This window comes from Trachemys scripta, chromosome 3, assembly GCF_013100865.1.
Source record: "Trachemys scripta elegans isolate TJP31775 chromosome 3, CAS_Tse_1.0, whole genome shotgun sequence".
Classification (NCBI taxonomy): domain Eukaryota; kingdom Metazoa; phylum Chordata; order Testudines; family Emydidae; genus Trachemys; species Trachemys scripta.
This window is the reverse complement of record NC_048300.1, coordinates 144,872,935-144,890,411: the sequence shown is the minus strand read 5'-3', so window position 1 is coordinate 144,890,411 and position 17,477 is coordinate 144,872,935.

Here is a 17,477-nt window from a genome sequence, read left to right as displayed (position 1 = left end):
CACGGTTCACCGTTCGTGGCTAATGGGAGCTGTGGGCGGCTGTGCCTGCGGACAGTCAATGTTAACAAACTGGCAGCCTGCCAGCAGATTACCCTGACGGGCCGCATGTGGCCCACCACTGCTTCAGCACTGAAAGTGCAGCTAGAACAGAACACTGCAGTGTATCTCCTGAGCAACTCAGGCTATCTGCAGTATATCAAACCAATTCTCCACTTTCTACAGTAGCTTCCCATAAAATTTATAATCAGGTTCAAGGTCTTGATATTTATCTTCAATGCGCTCCAGGGCATGAGACCAGCAAATCTAACAGCCCCCCTCAAGGTCTGGAATGAGGACTGTGGCTGACAACTTCACCCCTCTGTCCAGATGGAATTATCTACAATAAGGATCAAACTCATCTGTGTAGGAGACAGAATTTTCTCAGGAGGCCAGTCTGTGGAGTGAAATCCTTAAGGACCATCACAAACCTCACCACCTTCCACTCCACGTACGAAGTGCATTTCTTCAAACTGGTCTTCTCTAACATAAATAAACAAACTTGTCAATGACAAGACATGCCACTGCACACACTTCTCATGCAGATGAGAGAACACATATGACAGATGTTAGTCACATCATTTGAATGCACTATTGGAAGCTGTAGTGAACATGCTTGCTAAATCCAAATTACAGCTTGACTGGGCCATGTCTGTAGTTTTCTTCCCATGCAACCAGCTCCTTCCCATACACTTTCTATAACACATGTGCAACTATAAATGCTCAGGTAAGAGTTTGTTTCTGCACATGAACAAGTGTATTCAGCCCCAAAGGGGGAGACGAGAGAACCACAGATTTCCAACATCTTGAGTGTGATCATTCCACCTAAAGCAGTAGTGAGGAAGAGAAGGTGGAAGGGGGGAATCTTAAGCAGCAGAAATAAACTTTTTCCCTGGTGACTTTGTGCCAGCCCCAAAATATACAGCAAGGTGTCTGTGGTGTGTCCAATTACAGAGGCAGAGTGAATCAGCACCTAGGACTAGTTATCCTATCAAAGTCTCTGCCGCCACCTGCACATGGCATGGAGGACTCGAGTGCAACTGCAGGAAGGAGGGTACCAGAGTTATTTCAGCAGGGAGAGGCTGGCATCAACAAACATTTCTGGTCATGTGTTGGTGGAGAGCAGTCTCAAAACAGCCAGAAAGAAATACTTGTGATCAAAACAAAACGTACCAATAAATCTGACTTAAATCCTTTTCCTCTCTCTTAGGAAGGCAGGCAGCTATTTTGAAATCCATACACATAGATATCCTTTGTGTGAAAGAGGATAGATAAAAATTTAAAATGTTCTAAAACTTCCTAGACCTGCCTGTCCTTTTGCTCTGTTTCTACTTAAAAAGTACTTTCAACCCTCTCCCCAAGAGATTCAATGTTCGCACAATTTCTTCAGGCACTACTCCTGTTTAATGAAATCTAGGTCAATCAGGGCACTAGATGTGTGAGCAGGATTAGCCATGTTTCAACCGTCTGAATGGCAATGAATTTGTTATTTTACTTTCAACTTTTATTGTTTCAATTTGCAATCATGTATTCATCGTGCAATTTTTATGCTGCTTTTTGCAATTTGGCATTTTTCCAATATGGTTCTGCGACTTGTTTGCAGCTCAAATAGTGAAATTTATTTTTATGAACTGAACCTATGCCTGCTACTTTTTAAGAACCTGGTTCAGCAGTACACTTAGGCCAGCAATAGTATTTAAGTTAGATTTAAGCACATGCTTAAATGTGAGTTTTATGGGACTATGTAGTATGAGTAGGGACTACTCAGTGTGTGTGTGGTTGTAGAATTGTACCCTGAAGCTGTAGCTATACAACTACTTCAGAAGCCCAATCTCTCTAGTATCTTTCCCATTTCTAACTAACATGGTTCATACAAAAGCAGTGGAACTTCAAATAAGGGTCCATTTATAGTCAGCTGTATTTTCAGTTCATCATATGATCAAATTTGGGATCCAGAAAAGCAATCCCAGCCTGAAGCTAACCAAATTCATTAGTCTTTGGAAAAAATGGTCTAAGAATTTGGGCATTGTCTTTAAGACTTGCTGTAAGGAAGGATCATAGTAAGTTACACGAGGAGATAAAGCAGGCTTTAAGAAATTTATATTGCCTGTCAAAGATGTTTCTTCCTCTCATTGAGCATAATTTATGTGCTTCTGATCACTTAATCACTATCAAATCCTCCCAAGTTTTTATTCTCTTTAAGAAAAATTGATAGTGTGAGTTAAATATAAAAAGATTTCACTAACTCAGTTTCCTACTAACTTTCCTGAACTGCTGTTGTCGGGGTTTTGTTTTGGCGTTTTATTTAAAAAAAAAAAAAAGCCATCTGCGACTTGCATGAACACCCAAATCTGATCAATCTTTTCTTCAAGATTATAATTTATAAATAGGCTAACATACTTTAAAATACCTAGAGAGTGGCTCCTGGGCTGAAATTTTCCTTTACAGACAAGTTTTATTTCCCTAAAATTAGGATTCGATAATGCAAGTAACAGGCTCTTAACCAGTATCATCACCAGGCTCCAGTACAATAGATTTTGGCCTCCTGAGGGTGTAAAGCATGATTGGTGTATTGATGTGCCTATAATTCCTTTAAAAACAAACCCCTCACAATAAAAGCTACAGTGGTTTATAACAAAATACATGACTCAGGCACAGCTCTCTCTTCCTTGAAATCCCCAGTGGACTTGAACAAAGACAAGATCCCCATTAACCAATGGACGGTTATTTTTGTATATTGCTATTTAAGTCTCAGAATGAAAGGAGGGTTTTTAAATCATAATCTCCATATCTACTAGGAGAATTATGTATGTGTAACATTTACAATAAATATTGTAAAAGGGTGATTTCACTTGAGTCACAATGTGGTCTTTCCTGATTGCATTATATTTTAGTAGCGGTTATTAATATTACTCGTATAGTATATTATGAACAGAAATTTCATATTTCTATAAATATACTTCAGTCATTCACTTATGTTAAGGTTAATTAGGGTTGCACTACTGTGGACTGTTAAAGGAAGATTGCCTTGTCAAACTCCATTGAATATCTCCTATATTGTACAACATAATTGCATTAAAGCTATAGCACAGGGCCGAATTTTAGACTTACTGTAAGTAAAAATAAGGTAGATAAACCCTGTTTGCCATGTAATTTGGTTGATACTGGACTTACCATTTTAAGGATCAGTCAACCCAGTGTAGGTGAGCTATGATTCCTGTCCCTGTTTCCCTGTGACACTATTTATTCTCTATCCTGCTGTATGAATCCAGAAGCTAATGTAAAAATGAAGTGAGGTCAGGCAGAAATTAAATCCAGCAGATATATATAGCTTAGCCACTTGGTAATAGCAATCACAGTGTAATTAAATTTAACATCCTTTTGGGGGAGGAAATGCCAAAGAAACCTCACACAGTAGCATTTAACTTCCAAAAGCGGAACAACAGAAAACTGAGGAAGCTAGTTAAATGGAAATGAAAAGGAACTGTCGCAATGGTGAAATGTGTGCAGACTGCATCGAGACTATTTAAAAACACAATAATTGAGATATACATTTAGTTTGAGCCTCTAATACAAATAAACAGCAAGAGGACTAAAAAAATGCCCTCCCGGTTATATAGCAGAGTAAAAGAGGCAGATGGAGGCAAAAAGGCATCCTTTAAATAGTGGAAGTCCAGTCCTATTAAGGAAGATAGCAGCATAAACTCTGGTAAGTCAAGTGTAAAAGTATAATAAGGCAGGCCAAGAAAGAATTTGAGTATTAGAGGGCTTTCCCTTCACCCTCTCCTCTGGTTCTTGTCGCGCAGACAGAAAGCAGAAGTCCGAAGTGCAGGCAATGCGATGTTTATTGGGGTTAGTTCCAAGCTCTATAGCTCTACACGCCGGCAGAGTCTGATCCCAGTGTTCCATTCCTAGCTCTGATGCCACAGAGCCTTTGCTCTGTTTCCCACTTCCCAGCTCTGACACCGCAGAGCCTTACCTATGTCCCTGTTCCCCATTCTCATTTCCCATTCTCTATTACCCCCTCCTCCTTCTTAGCAGGCCCAAATATACCTGGAATGCATGCCCACAGTCCCACCCCTTACAACTTTGGGTCATGTTCCATTTTTGGTCTGGGATCTTCATCCCACCCCCTTTGTATCCCATGGGAGGGGTCAGGAGTGAGGTTGTGCTCCAGTCAGGGACAGACATTTCTTTGGCCTTTTAGTGTCTTATACCTCCCCACAAGCCCCTTTGCCCCTCCTGCCTGGTTGCTTGACTTAGCCTTGAGATAGGGGTTGAGGCAATCTTAAAATGTGTTCTTGAGTAACACTTTAACTGTTCTTATCTGTTCCCATTATACTAACAAATCCAGCTGACTAGGCAGAAGCAACATGACAGTGTCTTTGTGCCTTATTTACACATTTTAGTATAAGAGTATCAAAAAGTCAGAGCCAAAATTCTGTCCCAGGCTAACAAACAGACCTATATACGAACAATGAACAACTAGCAAAAGACTCAAAAACTAACAGCAACATTTTTAAAGTATATCAGAAGCAGGAAGTCTGCCAATCAGTGAGGCCACTGGATGATCAAGGTGCAGAAAGAGCACTCGAGGAAGACAAGACTGTCCTGGAGAAGCTGAATTAATTCTTTTCAGCAGTCTTCATTGCAGAGGCTCTGGGGACATCCCCACATTGAGGTATTCTTTTTAGGTGACAAATCTGAGGAATTGTCCCAGATTGAGGTGTCCATAGAAAAGGTTTTGGAACAAATTGATAAATTTAAACCATAGTAAATCACTAGAACCAGATGGTATTTACTCAAGAGTTCTGAAGGAACTCAACTGTCAAGTTGCAGAAACTACTAGCTCTGGTATGTAACCTACTGCTTAAATCAGCATCTGTACCAGATGACTGGAGGATAACTAATGTAACACCATTTTTTTTAAAAAGTCTCCAGAAGCGATGCTGGCAATTACAGGTGGGCAAGCCTAACTTCAATAGCAGGCAAATTAGTTGAAACTGTAGTAAAAATCAGAATGATCAGACACCCAGATAAACACAATTTGTTGGAGATGAGTCAACACAGCTTCTGTAAAGGGAAATCCATGTATTAGAATTATTTGAGGGTATCAGCAAGCACATGGACAAGCGTGATCCACTTGATATAGCATATTTGGACTTTCAGAAAGCTTTAGACAAAGAACTCTTAAGCAAAGTAAGCCATCGTGGGATCCGAGGAAGATCAGTAACTGGTAAAACAGGAAAAGAAAGGGTAGGAATAAATGGTCCGTATTCACAGGGGTGAGAGGTAAATAGCAGGGTCATCAAAGGATTTATACTGGACTAGTGCTATTCAACATATTCATAAATGACCTGGAAAAAAAGAGTACACAGTGAGGTGGAAAAATTTGCAGATGACACAAAATTCCTCAGATAGTTAAGTCCAAAGCCAACAGTGAAGTGTTACAAAAAGATCTCATAAAACTAGGTGAGCACTTCACAAAATGGCAGAAGAAATTCAATGTTGATAAATACTAGGTAATTCACATTGGAAAAAATAATCCCAATTACATATACAAAACAGTGGGATGTCAATTAACTGTTACTCACTCAAGAAAGATTTCTGAGTTGTGGTGGAGAGTTCTCTGAAAACATCTGCTCAATGTGCAGCATCATTAAAAAAAATTAATAGAATGTTAGGAACCATTAGGAAAGAGATAGATAACCAGAAAGAAAATGTCATAATGCCACTATATAAATCCATGGTATATCAACACCTTGAATATTACTTGCAGCGAAGGGCAACAAAAATTATTAGGGATATGGAACAGCTTCCTTATGACAAAAGATTAAAAAGATTGGTCTTACAAAACAGATGACTAAGGGGGAATATGATAGAGGTCTATAAAACCATGAATGGTATGGAGGAAGTGAATGGGGGAAGTGTTTTTTACCCTTTCACATACCATAAGAAATAGGGGTCACCCGATGAAATTAATAGGCAACAGGTTTATATACAAACATAAGAAAGTACTACTTAACAAAATGTACAATCAACCTGTGAAATATATGGCCATCAGATGTTGTGAAAGCCAAAAGTTTAAAAAATAATTAGACAAGTTCATACAGGATAGATCCATCAATGGCTATTAGACAAGAAGGTTAGGGACACAACTCCATTTTCTGGGTGTTCCTAAACCTCAAACTGCCAGAAGTTTGGACTGGATGGCAGTGAATGGATCACTTGAAATTGCCCTGTTGTGTTCATTCCCTCTGAAGCACCTGTCACTTGCCACTGTCAGACGCAGGATACTAGGCTAGATGACTCATTGGTCGACCCAGTATGGCCATTATTATGCTCTTACTAAAACCTGTTGGAACTTGGTTTGCACTATTGGAATGGTAAAATCAATTGTTATAAACTAAATAGGAAGATCAAGTGGGTAAAAGGGGAAGGCAAATAGCACTCTATCAAAAATGACATGATTTTTTCCCAAGTCACTGTCAACTAGAAAGAAAGTGATCTTGAATGCTTATGACCATTGTCAATTTGTCTGGAGTGGCTTAAGAGCATGAGTACCAATCTCCCGGCAGACTGTTAAGAAATGGAACACAAAGCCCAAACTCGTTGTGAGTTCTATACTTACATTTCACCAATCAAGTGACAGTTGTGAACTCCTCAAAAACTACAACAGCCTTAACATGGAGTCATAGACAATCCCCTTGGTTACTCTGGTCTATCTTGCCACCCAGGTAAGCTTGACTTTGTCATAGATGGTCCCTTAAACCAAAAATCACAACAATAGTCAGGTTACTCCCAGTCCCAAACGACCAGTCACTTACCCCCAGGTCAATTGCACCTTAGATCTTACACCCAAGACAAGGCTTGTAACCAATCCTATAATAAATTAGCTAACGATTTATTAACTAAGAAAAAGGAGTTATTTACAAGGTTAAAGCAGGTAGACACCTGTTTCATGAGTTTCAGTCTTAGGTTCCAAAAGATAATAGAAGCTGTTATAAAATGTGCAAGCTCTATACATCATCTAGGTCTAACCCAGGCTAAGCAGCTGGGATCTTTTGTTCATTCTTAGAAATCTTGCCCTCCCAAGGTTCAAGCAGCATAGAGATATTATTTCTTCTTTTCAGGGTGTTTTATTCCCTTCCCTCAGAGTTCAATCTGATGGGACAAGTCCCCATGCATATCTCCTCTTCCTGGGGGTGCTGGGAGCAATCAGCAAAGTCTTTTATCCTCTAAGGTCCCTCAATAGTTTGTCCGGTGTCTATGAGCCATCTATTGTTGGGCAGGAGATAACACCTGTAGCAAACTAGTTTTTCACACTTGGTAATGCTTCTCTTCTGATGAGGGGTTTCCAGTTTTAGAACAAATGCTTTTACAGCAAAAACTTACATTATCTTACCTTATAACATGAGGTACAGATATTATAAGTGAGAATAATGCATGAAGCAACTTACAAGTATTTCATAATGTCTAAACACTAAGCTTGTATATATAACTCTAATACATATTTTAACAATACTAACACTCAGGTGAGCCAGACTGGTTTCCAGGTATGCATTTGTCAGTGTTCAGTTGATGCCTAGGGGCACTGGCATGAGCTGGCGCCTGGTCTATCAGTGTCACAAACATAATATAAGAATAGCCTGGCTTGTGAGGAGTTGGAAAATGCAGTAAGAGCTAAGTAACAACTAGTCTATGGTTTGAGTTTGCTGGTGGTTCTGCACCGCTGAAAACATGATGAGATTTTGCTAGAGAGTGATTTCTTATGACTATGTGGTCAGTTTCTTTCATGGCATAGCCATTGTCTGAAAATCCAGGTCCCAAAATGGTTGTTGAGGTGCCTAAACCAGGATCCCAAATGGTTGGTGGTGCACAATGTCAAAAGCTAAGTGGTATTGTCATTTTGAGAGCCTGAACCAAAGGGACATATCATGGTTTCATATCCAGTTCAATCATACCCAGTCACAGCATTGAAATCTCTGAGCACTAGCTATATGTCATGTGGTGGAACTGACTGGGGAGCAGAAGATGGGAAATGATATAAGGGGTTTGGCTAGATTTCTCAAAGATCCTTTGGACTGAGCAGGGTTCACCCATGTGTTTCTTCCCTGCTGGTGGGGGATGGCTACACATTCATGACCAATTGTATCTGATACTACACTAGAACTACATACACTGTTTGCTTTTGGAGACATAGTGAGTGCAATTTCAGTTTACTTTTAATATTTTCAAATAACTTACAAACAAGTAGTGGGGATGGGACCATTGGGATCATCTAGACAGACCTTTTGTATAACACAGGCCACAGAACTTCCCCCCCCAAAACAAATTCCCAAACTTGATATAAAAATTGTAAATGATGGAGACTCCACTACAACCTGTATTAAATTGTTCCAATGGTTAATTATTCTCACCGTTAAAAATGTTCCCCTTATTTCCAGTCTGAATTTATTTAGCTTCAACTTCCAGTCATTAGATCTTATTATTCCTTTCTCTTCTAGGTTGTATTTATAGACTATAATCATGTCATCCCATGACCTTCTCTTTGTTAGACACAAAGAGCTCAATCTATTTAGCTTATCACTATAAGGCATGTTCTCCAGTCCTGTAATCATTCTCATGGTTCTTCTCTGAAGCCTCTCCAATTTATCAACATCCTTCTTGAACTGTGGGCACCAGAACTGGACACCATATTCTAGCAGCAGTAACACCACTCCCAACTTCAGAAGTAACTACTTTTTACTCCTACTAGAGATTCCCCTATTTATGCATCCCAGGATCACATTAGCTCTTTTAGACTCAGTGTCACTCTGGGAGCTCCTGTTCAGCTAATTATCCACCATTTTTTTTTTAAATGGAGATGTCCTATCTCCTAGAACAGGAAGGGACCTTGAAAGGTCATCAAGTCCAGCCCCCTGCCTTCACTAGCAGGACCAAGTACTGATTTTGCCCCAGATCCCTAAGTGGCCCCCTCAAGGACTGAGCTTACAACCCTGGGTTGAGCAGGCCAATGCTCAAACCACTGAGCTATCCCTCCTCCCTCTGCCATAACCCAAATCTTTTTCAGAGTCACTGCTTGCCAGGATAAAATCTTCCATCCTGTAAGTTTTGTCTACATTCTTTGTTCCTAGATGTATTCATTTACATTTTGCCATATTAAAATGCATATTGTTTGTTTGAACCCAGTTTACCAAGTAATCCAGGTAGCACTGAATCAGTGACTTGGTTTTGTATTAATTATGACTTCCCAATTATTGTGTCATCAGCAAACTTTATCAGTGATGATTTTATGATTTCTTCCAGATCATTAATAAAAATGTTAAATAGGGTAGGGCCAATATTCAATCCCTGTAGGACCCCACTAGAGACACCTGTTTTATGATGATTCTTCATTTACAATTACCTTTTCAGTTAGCCAGTTTTTAATCTATTTAACATGTGCCAGGTTAATTTTATATTGTTCTGGTTTATTAATCAAAATGTCATGCAATATTAAGTCAAACATCTTACTGAAGTCTAAATATATTATATCAACACTATTACTTTTGTCAGCCAAACTTGTAATCTCATCAAAAAAGAGATATCCAGTTCATTTGACGGGATCTATTTTGCGCAAACTTTATTTGCATTAATTTTATTACCCTCCTTTAATTTTTTATTAATTGAGTCCCATATTAACAGCTTCATTATCTTGCCAGGGATCTGTGTAAAGCCAACAGGCTTATATTTACCTGGTTCATTCCATTTGCTCTTTTTAAAAACTGGCACAACATTAGCTTTCTTCCAGTCTTCTGGAACTTTCCTCTTGCTCCAAAACTTATTGAAAATCAACATTAATGATCCAGCAGCTCCTCAGCTAGCTCTTTAAAAGTTCGTGGATGCAAGTTCTCTGGATCTGTGGATTTAAAAATGTCTAACGTTTTAGCTTCTGTTTAACATACTCCAGAGATACTAGTGGAATGGAGTGTTAACATCACAATATTAAGAGACAGTAAAATTTGTTTTTCCCTAAATACAGAACAGAAATATCCAGTGACACTTCTGCCTTTTCTGCATTATTATTCATCATTCTACTATTTCCATATAATAATGGACCAATACCATTGCCACAATTATTTTTGTTTCTAATATTTTTTTTAAACTCCTTATTCTTTGTTGTATATTTTTATAGCTCCCTTCACTTCCCTGTTAAACCAGGTTGTTGTTTTCTTAACTAGCATGGCCTTCTTCCTTTATTGTGGCTTTTGGGGCATCTATGTGTTCTTAAATTATTCCCAATAAAATTGTGATCAAATCATGATCAGTTTTACCTAAACTAGCATAATCTTTAGTTCTGTGATCTTTTCCCCTTTATCTGTTAGGACAAGGTCTAATTAAGAATTCCCCCATTTTGGCTGCAACACTTTTTGAGTTAGGAAATAGTTATCTATAATGTTTAGATATTCCAAGGATATTTTAGTAATGTCAGCATGAGACTTCTAGCATATGCCACTAAAATTGAAGTCCCCCATGATCACACAGGTTTTTTTGTTTACCTATGCATTGTAGATAGGTACATAAGGGAGCGGTCTTCCTGTTCTCTAGTGTGATTTGGTGGTCTGCAGCAGAAACCAACTAATACACCATCTTGTGCTTTATCTGTTCGGACATTGATCCATAAGCATTCAAGGTCATTTTCTTCCAAGTTATCAGTGACTCAGAAACAGATGATGCCATTTTTGACACATGGTGCCACTCTCACTAGCCTTTTGCCCACTTGATCCTTCCTAAATGGTTATAACCATCGATTTTAACATTCTAATTGTGTGAATCATCCCACCAGTTTTCACTAATACCAACTAAATACAATTTATGCTCATAAATGAGCAATTCCAATTCTTCTTGTTTGTTACCCAGGCTCCTAGCATTGGTGTACAGGCAATCCAGGAAAAGTATTTAGAAGCACAGGTTGGCCCCAAAACTCCTGATTCAAATAGCACTAAGTTTTGGTAAAGCTTGAATCTGTATCTGAACGTTGTGGCTCGGATTATTTTTAAATCTGTCTGGGCCATGGACTGTTACATAAGGCAGATTTGGGTTTTCCTCTCCAATTTTTTTCCACTGAGAATATATTTTGACCCTATAACAAGAATCGCAACAATAGCTGCACATCTTATTTTACAGATTTTCTTTTCAAGATATCATCTTTGAATAGATTTATTTGTTGCTTGGGTGATGGACAGATGAAGATGCACAATCTTTGCCTCTTATTTTTAAAGGAAAAATTATAAAACAGTCATCTCAATGTCCTTTAAAAAATCAAAACTTTTAAAATTCTCATATGATGCATTTAGTCTGCTGAGAGGAGAAATTGCCTGGCAAACAAGCTGAATTTTTAAAGAGAAAATAAATCTTTATCAAGCTAAACTAAGCTGGTTTATTAAGTTGATTATTTTAATTGGAATCCAGACAGGAAAGAAATTAAGATATTTCATGGCTCATATTTGTGATGGGCATCTCTATTTTGAAATATTAAGAACCTAATTTGTAGCTGGATTCTATTAATGTGTTTTCAAAGGTAGTGGATGCATCACTTTGTTCACAGAAAAGTCTCTGTTAGATGCTGTTATCCTTACTCACACTGAATAGCAAATCAGAATTTAGCCCTGTTTCTACCAGTCAGTTGGCAACTGTATGTGCAAACCTGGTAGTTAGAAATTAGGCAATCACAGTTCTACATATAGATGTCGGGATTTGTTCATGCAAATGGCTATACCTGCATAATGTGTGATATCACAGATAATGTGACTAAAAATGTGATCCCAGTGTTTGTAGTCATGAGTCTCAGACAATGTGTTCTTACCCAGTAAGTGACAGAAAATTGAGCTTGGGAGGGGATTTAGCCTCCAGTGCTCTGAGCTCTGGCAAACAGTTGAAGCACCTACAGTAAAATCATATCAGTCTTCTATGGATGCACAAAAGGGATAACAGTTTTGATAAAAAATAAGGAAATAACAGATAAAAAAGGATAAGAATTCTACAGCTTTTAATTTCCTTTCAGCTTTTTCTTCTTGTCAAAACTATTGCTAAATTTAATATTCTAAAAAAAAAAAAGGCAAGTAAATGGCAATTTTTCTCACCTTTATTGGTTGAATTATTTAAAACTGAGTTGGACAAAGCACTCAAGAAGACACAGGGAGGGAATAATCTTATATTGTTATGGGGAGGGACTAGGTGGCTCGACTGTCATTTTTGGTTTCTAAAGGACTCACTCTCCTTTCCCTTACACTGGTGTAAATCAGGAGTAGTTCTGTTGAGATTAATGGAGAGTTCAGCTCATTTAACACTGGTGTGAGATGGAATCTGGTGTAATGAGTCTCTGACTCCTTTGAAAGTAGTTGTAGAAACGGTGCTCATTTTGGGAGCAGATTTTATCTACACGGGAAGCAGACTCCAGCGGCTAGAGTGCTAGCCTGTTCAATTTCCTGCTCTCTCACAGACTGCCTTCGTGACCTTGAGCAAGTCACTTACTCTCTGTGCCTCAATTACTCCTATCCCCCAAGAGTATTGTTAGGATAAATACACTAAAGATATTGAGGTGCTCAGATAGTACAGTAATGGGGATGCACCCAGGAGAGAGAGGGGGGAAATGGGGAGACTGAGGAAGAGGTTGTGCAGACATAATCTGTGTAGGAAAAAGCATTATTTACTGAGTGAGTTGATGGAAGAGAGACAATGATCACTTCATATGTAAATGAAGTGAAATGCTGCTTTAGGGAATTATTGTGTTAGCGTCTAATCGAATACTGATTTATGTACAAAAAATGGCTTATGGAGAGTATATTTATAATGTAGCCAAATTTTATGTCCTTCTGGAAAACAGAACTAAGATGTGATGATAGTTCTAAATATGTACAGGTCAAACTCATCGATTTCAATTGAAACTGCATGATACCTTGTGTGTCAGTAATTATCTTCAGTGCATTTCAGACAGAAGTTCATTTCCTCTATGAGCGTCAGCTAATGACACACAGATGTAGTCATTATGACGACACAGACACACAGATGTAGACTGGTGTATCTTAATAGACCTAGATTCATTTACAAAGTATGGGCTGAGCTTTACACAGGTGGAATTCATGCTTAATATGACAGGAGTTATGCCTATGCAAGGACTTCAAGATTGGGCCCTGTCCTTATGCATTTTATTGCAGGATCAGGGCCTATGTCCTTTGTAAAACAGATATTCAGAAAGTTATGAAACACTTATGAAAAAAGATCCCAAAGGACAAATGCTGTTGACAGTCCTTCAAAAATCTTCCTTTTTTTAAAAAAAAAAAGGAGTCATTTTTTCTTTGACAAACAATTTTGTTACTCTAACTCTATGGAATATACCAGTGGATAGGTAATTATAACTTCAGGTTCCACAGTGACATAGCAGGTGGTAAATGTCACACAGGAAATAAACAAAGCAATGAAGTTATATTAGAAATAAAGTGTAAAGAGAATATCTTAAAACCACTCTTTGAAATTGACTCCTCAGTCTTTATTTCATAATTTTATAGATCTAGGTATAACATTTGGAAAAATGACTTCCAAGTTATTGTTTTATGTAAAATATTCACTCTACTGGGTTCAGTAGCGTTGACTCTGTGAATATCAACATTTTATCACCCGTGCTCTGTAGGATTTTTTGTTAGCTTTCTTTGCTTAAATGATAGGTTAAAGGGTTGGAGAGCACTGCAGTAATAGATTTTGCTGCTCATTGTTATTTGCTCATTTTAAAGTAGCCTCAATTGATGGGGCACTGGAAAGTGCTTTAAGCTGCGTTGTAACTTAACAAGGACTCTTGCAAAGAGGCTTGGCAGGCTGGGACACGTACTGTAATAAAACTGCAGCAGCTGCCATCTCCCTAGAAGTCAGATGGCTCAGAAGGATGAGAACACAGTAGGGATTTCAAAACTCCGGAGTTTTAGTCACAACTATGATTAACCGTTGATACTTTGCAAACACAGCATAGGTAGGCCTTATTCATGTGTTATTGATGCAAAAACTAGGGGCTTGTCTAAACAAACATTTAGTTTGTGACAAGCTGGGGTATAAATCTACCCCACACTAGCCTGCCTGGTCCATGTGGAGCCTCCTGCCACTCACTAACAGTTCCCTAGTGTGCTTTGAACTATCCCGCTTTGAAACAGAAGTGCACTAGGAAATTATTAGGTTGTGTCTACACTGCAATTAGACACCTATGGCTGGCCAGCTGACTTGGCTCAGGCTGCAGAGCTGGTTAATTGCAGTGTAGACGTTCTGGCTCAGACTGCAGCCCAAGCTCTGGGACCCTACTACCTTGCAGGGACCTAGAGCTCAAGCTCCAGACCAAGCCCAGATGTCTATATGCCCATTAAACAGCTCCACAGCCCAAGCCCAAGCCCCTAGAGCCCAAGTAAGCTGCCATGGGCCAGCCATGGGTTTTAATTGCAGTGTAAACATACCATGCGTGCACAGCATCAGAGTCCACAGGACACTTAGAGCACAGCATACCTACAGTGGGGTAAATGGACATTCCAGCTTGCCACAAACTAAATGTTTGTGAAGATAAACCCTGAGTGCAGCAAGGCAGTCTGTCCCTTTTAAGCGCAGTCGGGGTCAAGGTTTGGCCTCTTCCAAGGTTTGACCCTTTTAAGAATAGACATACTGGGACATGTAGGGTACATCTTTCAAAAGGGCCTAAGTGACTTAGAAGTCTAAATCCCATTCTTTTCCTTAGTATATTTTTAACGTGTCAGGTAGCATGTGACCAGGATTCACCACCAAATTTGGTCCACAGGTTGGATCACTAGCTTTCCCGACCAGGGTGCTGATGGGGCATGTGATGTGGGGGAAGGGAGAGCTCAGTGGTTTGAGCATTGGCCTGCTAAACCCAGGGTTGTGAGTTCGGTCCTTGAGAGGGCCACTTAAGGATCTGTGGCAAAAAATCAGTACTTGGTCCTGCTAGTGAAGGCAGGGGGCTAGACTCAATGACCTTTCAGGGTCCCTTCCAGTTCTATGAGATAGGTATATCTCCATATATTATTAAGGTGAAAGCTGATCCATGCCCTTCTAAGTCCCATTGACTTCAGGGGGAGTCTTTTAAAGGTACAAAATGTGGACAAGAAAAATCCAGTGGATGTACCGTACTTGGACTTTCAGAAGGCTTTTGACAACGTCCCTCACCAAAGGCTCTTATGCAAAGTAAGCAGTCATGGGATAAGAGAGGAGGTCCTCTCGTGGATCAGTAACTGGTTAAAAGATAGGAAACAAAGGGTAGGAATAGATTATCAGTTTTCAGCATGGAGAGAGACCAATAGTGGTGTCCCCTAGGGCTCTGTACTGGGACCAGCGCTGTTCAACATATTCATAAACAATCTGGAAAAAGGAGTAAACAGTGATGTGGCAAAATTTGCAGGCAATACAGAATTACTCAAGACAGCTTTGCACTTAACTGACTGTGAAGAGTTACACAGGGATCTCACAACACAGGGTGACTGGGCAACAAAATGGCAGATAAAATTCAATGATGCAAAGTGATGCACACTGGAAAACATAATCCCAACTGTACATACAAAATGATGGGGTCTAATTTAATTTTTAGCACTCAAGAAAGAGATCTTGGAGTCATTGTGAATAGTTCTCTGAAAACACCTATTCAATGTGCAGTGGCAATAAAAAAAGCTAACAGAATGTTAGGAACCATTAGGAAAAGGATAGATAAGACAGAAAATATCATAATGCCACTATATAAATTCATTATATGCCCACACCTTGAATACTCTGTGCAGTTCTGGTTTCTCCGTCTCAAAAAAATAGATATATTAAAAGTGTAAAAGGTACAGAGAAGGGCAACAAAAGTGATTAAGTGATGGAACAGCTTCCTTATGAGGAGAGATTAAGAAGACTGGGACATTTCAGCTTGAAAAAGAGATGACTAAGGGGGGATATGATAAAGTTATATATATATATATATATAAAATCATGACTGGTGTGGAAAAGTGAATAAGGAAGTGTTATTTACTCCTTCACATAACACATGAACCAGGGGTCACCCAATGAAATTCATAGGCAGCAGGTTTAAAACAAACAAAAGGATGTACTTCACACGATGCACAGTCAACCTGTGGAACTCAATGCCAGGGGATGTTGTGAAGGCCAAAACTATAACGGTATTCAAAAAAGAAGTAGATAAATTCATGGTGGATAGGTCCATGAATGACTGTTAGCCAAGATGGTCAGGGATGCAACCTCATGCTCTGGGTGTCCCTAGCCTCTGATTACTAGAAGCTGGGAGTGGATGACAGGGGATGAGTTACTCCATGATTGCCTGTTCTGTTCATTCCCTCTGAAGCACCTGGCATTGGCCATTGTTGGAAGACAGGAAATGGGGTAGATGGACCATTGGTCTGACTCAGTATGGCCATTCTTATGTTCTTAAATTGAAGCTAGGTACTCAGCTGTCATTGACTTTCAATGGGAGTTATACATCTAAGTGACCTTTGTACCATTGAAATTCTCCCCCTGAAAGTCAATGGGACTTAGGAGCCTAAGTCATTTAGGCACTCTTGAAAATTTTACCCATATTTCCCTGAGGGATCTGGGGCATAGTAGTTCCCATGTGGAAGGTCAAGGATCAGTCACATGACCACCCATAATATGTAAGGGAAGTTTGTAGCTCAGCATGAAATCAGAGAAAAGGGAGCAGGATTGCTGGCTGAGTCACTTCACGGTGTCTGTTCTGGGAGAGCAGACTTGGAGTAAGCTTTCCACTGAGAGATCTGGAGCACAGCTGGGAAAGGGCCTGGTGTGAAGGCTAAGATGAAGATACTGAAAAGACCTTCAAAGAGGGGCTCATATTCTGAGGGGAATACAGAGGAATGTTGTGCCTGGGAAGGGCTAAAGACCACTGTTGAAGAGGCCCAGACCTTCAGAGGAAAGGCAGTGCCCCAGCAAAAATATGGGGCAGAATTTCTTCATTTGTGTTTCATCTCAATGTTTATATTCTGGAAGGGGTAAATTTTGTGCCTTAGCTGGAGGGCTAAGTCCTCTCAGTGCCAGCAAAGATGGCAATGAAGATTCCTACATAAGAGCCTCGCAACCAAGGGACAGCCGACAGCAAGAGGGAACAGAGACAGTGCCCAATACTGGATTAGGTAAACAAATGCCACACTGAGATACAAATAGGATAAAGTGGATACCGCCTGGTATTAAGATTCAGGAGACCTGGGTTCTGACCATGATTTTCCATTAAACCTTGGGTAAATCACTATACTCAAAATTTTTGGAAAAATTCTCCCTTGTGTGGGAGTACAGGATTTCCCAAAGACAAAACACTAGGAGCATCCCCTCCTTGTACAAAACTTCCCTTTCCCCAAGTATTGATTAGTATCCATAGTGCTGGATGGCTGCTGCCTCCTTTTTCACAG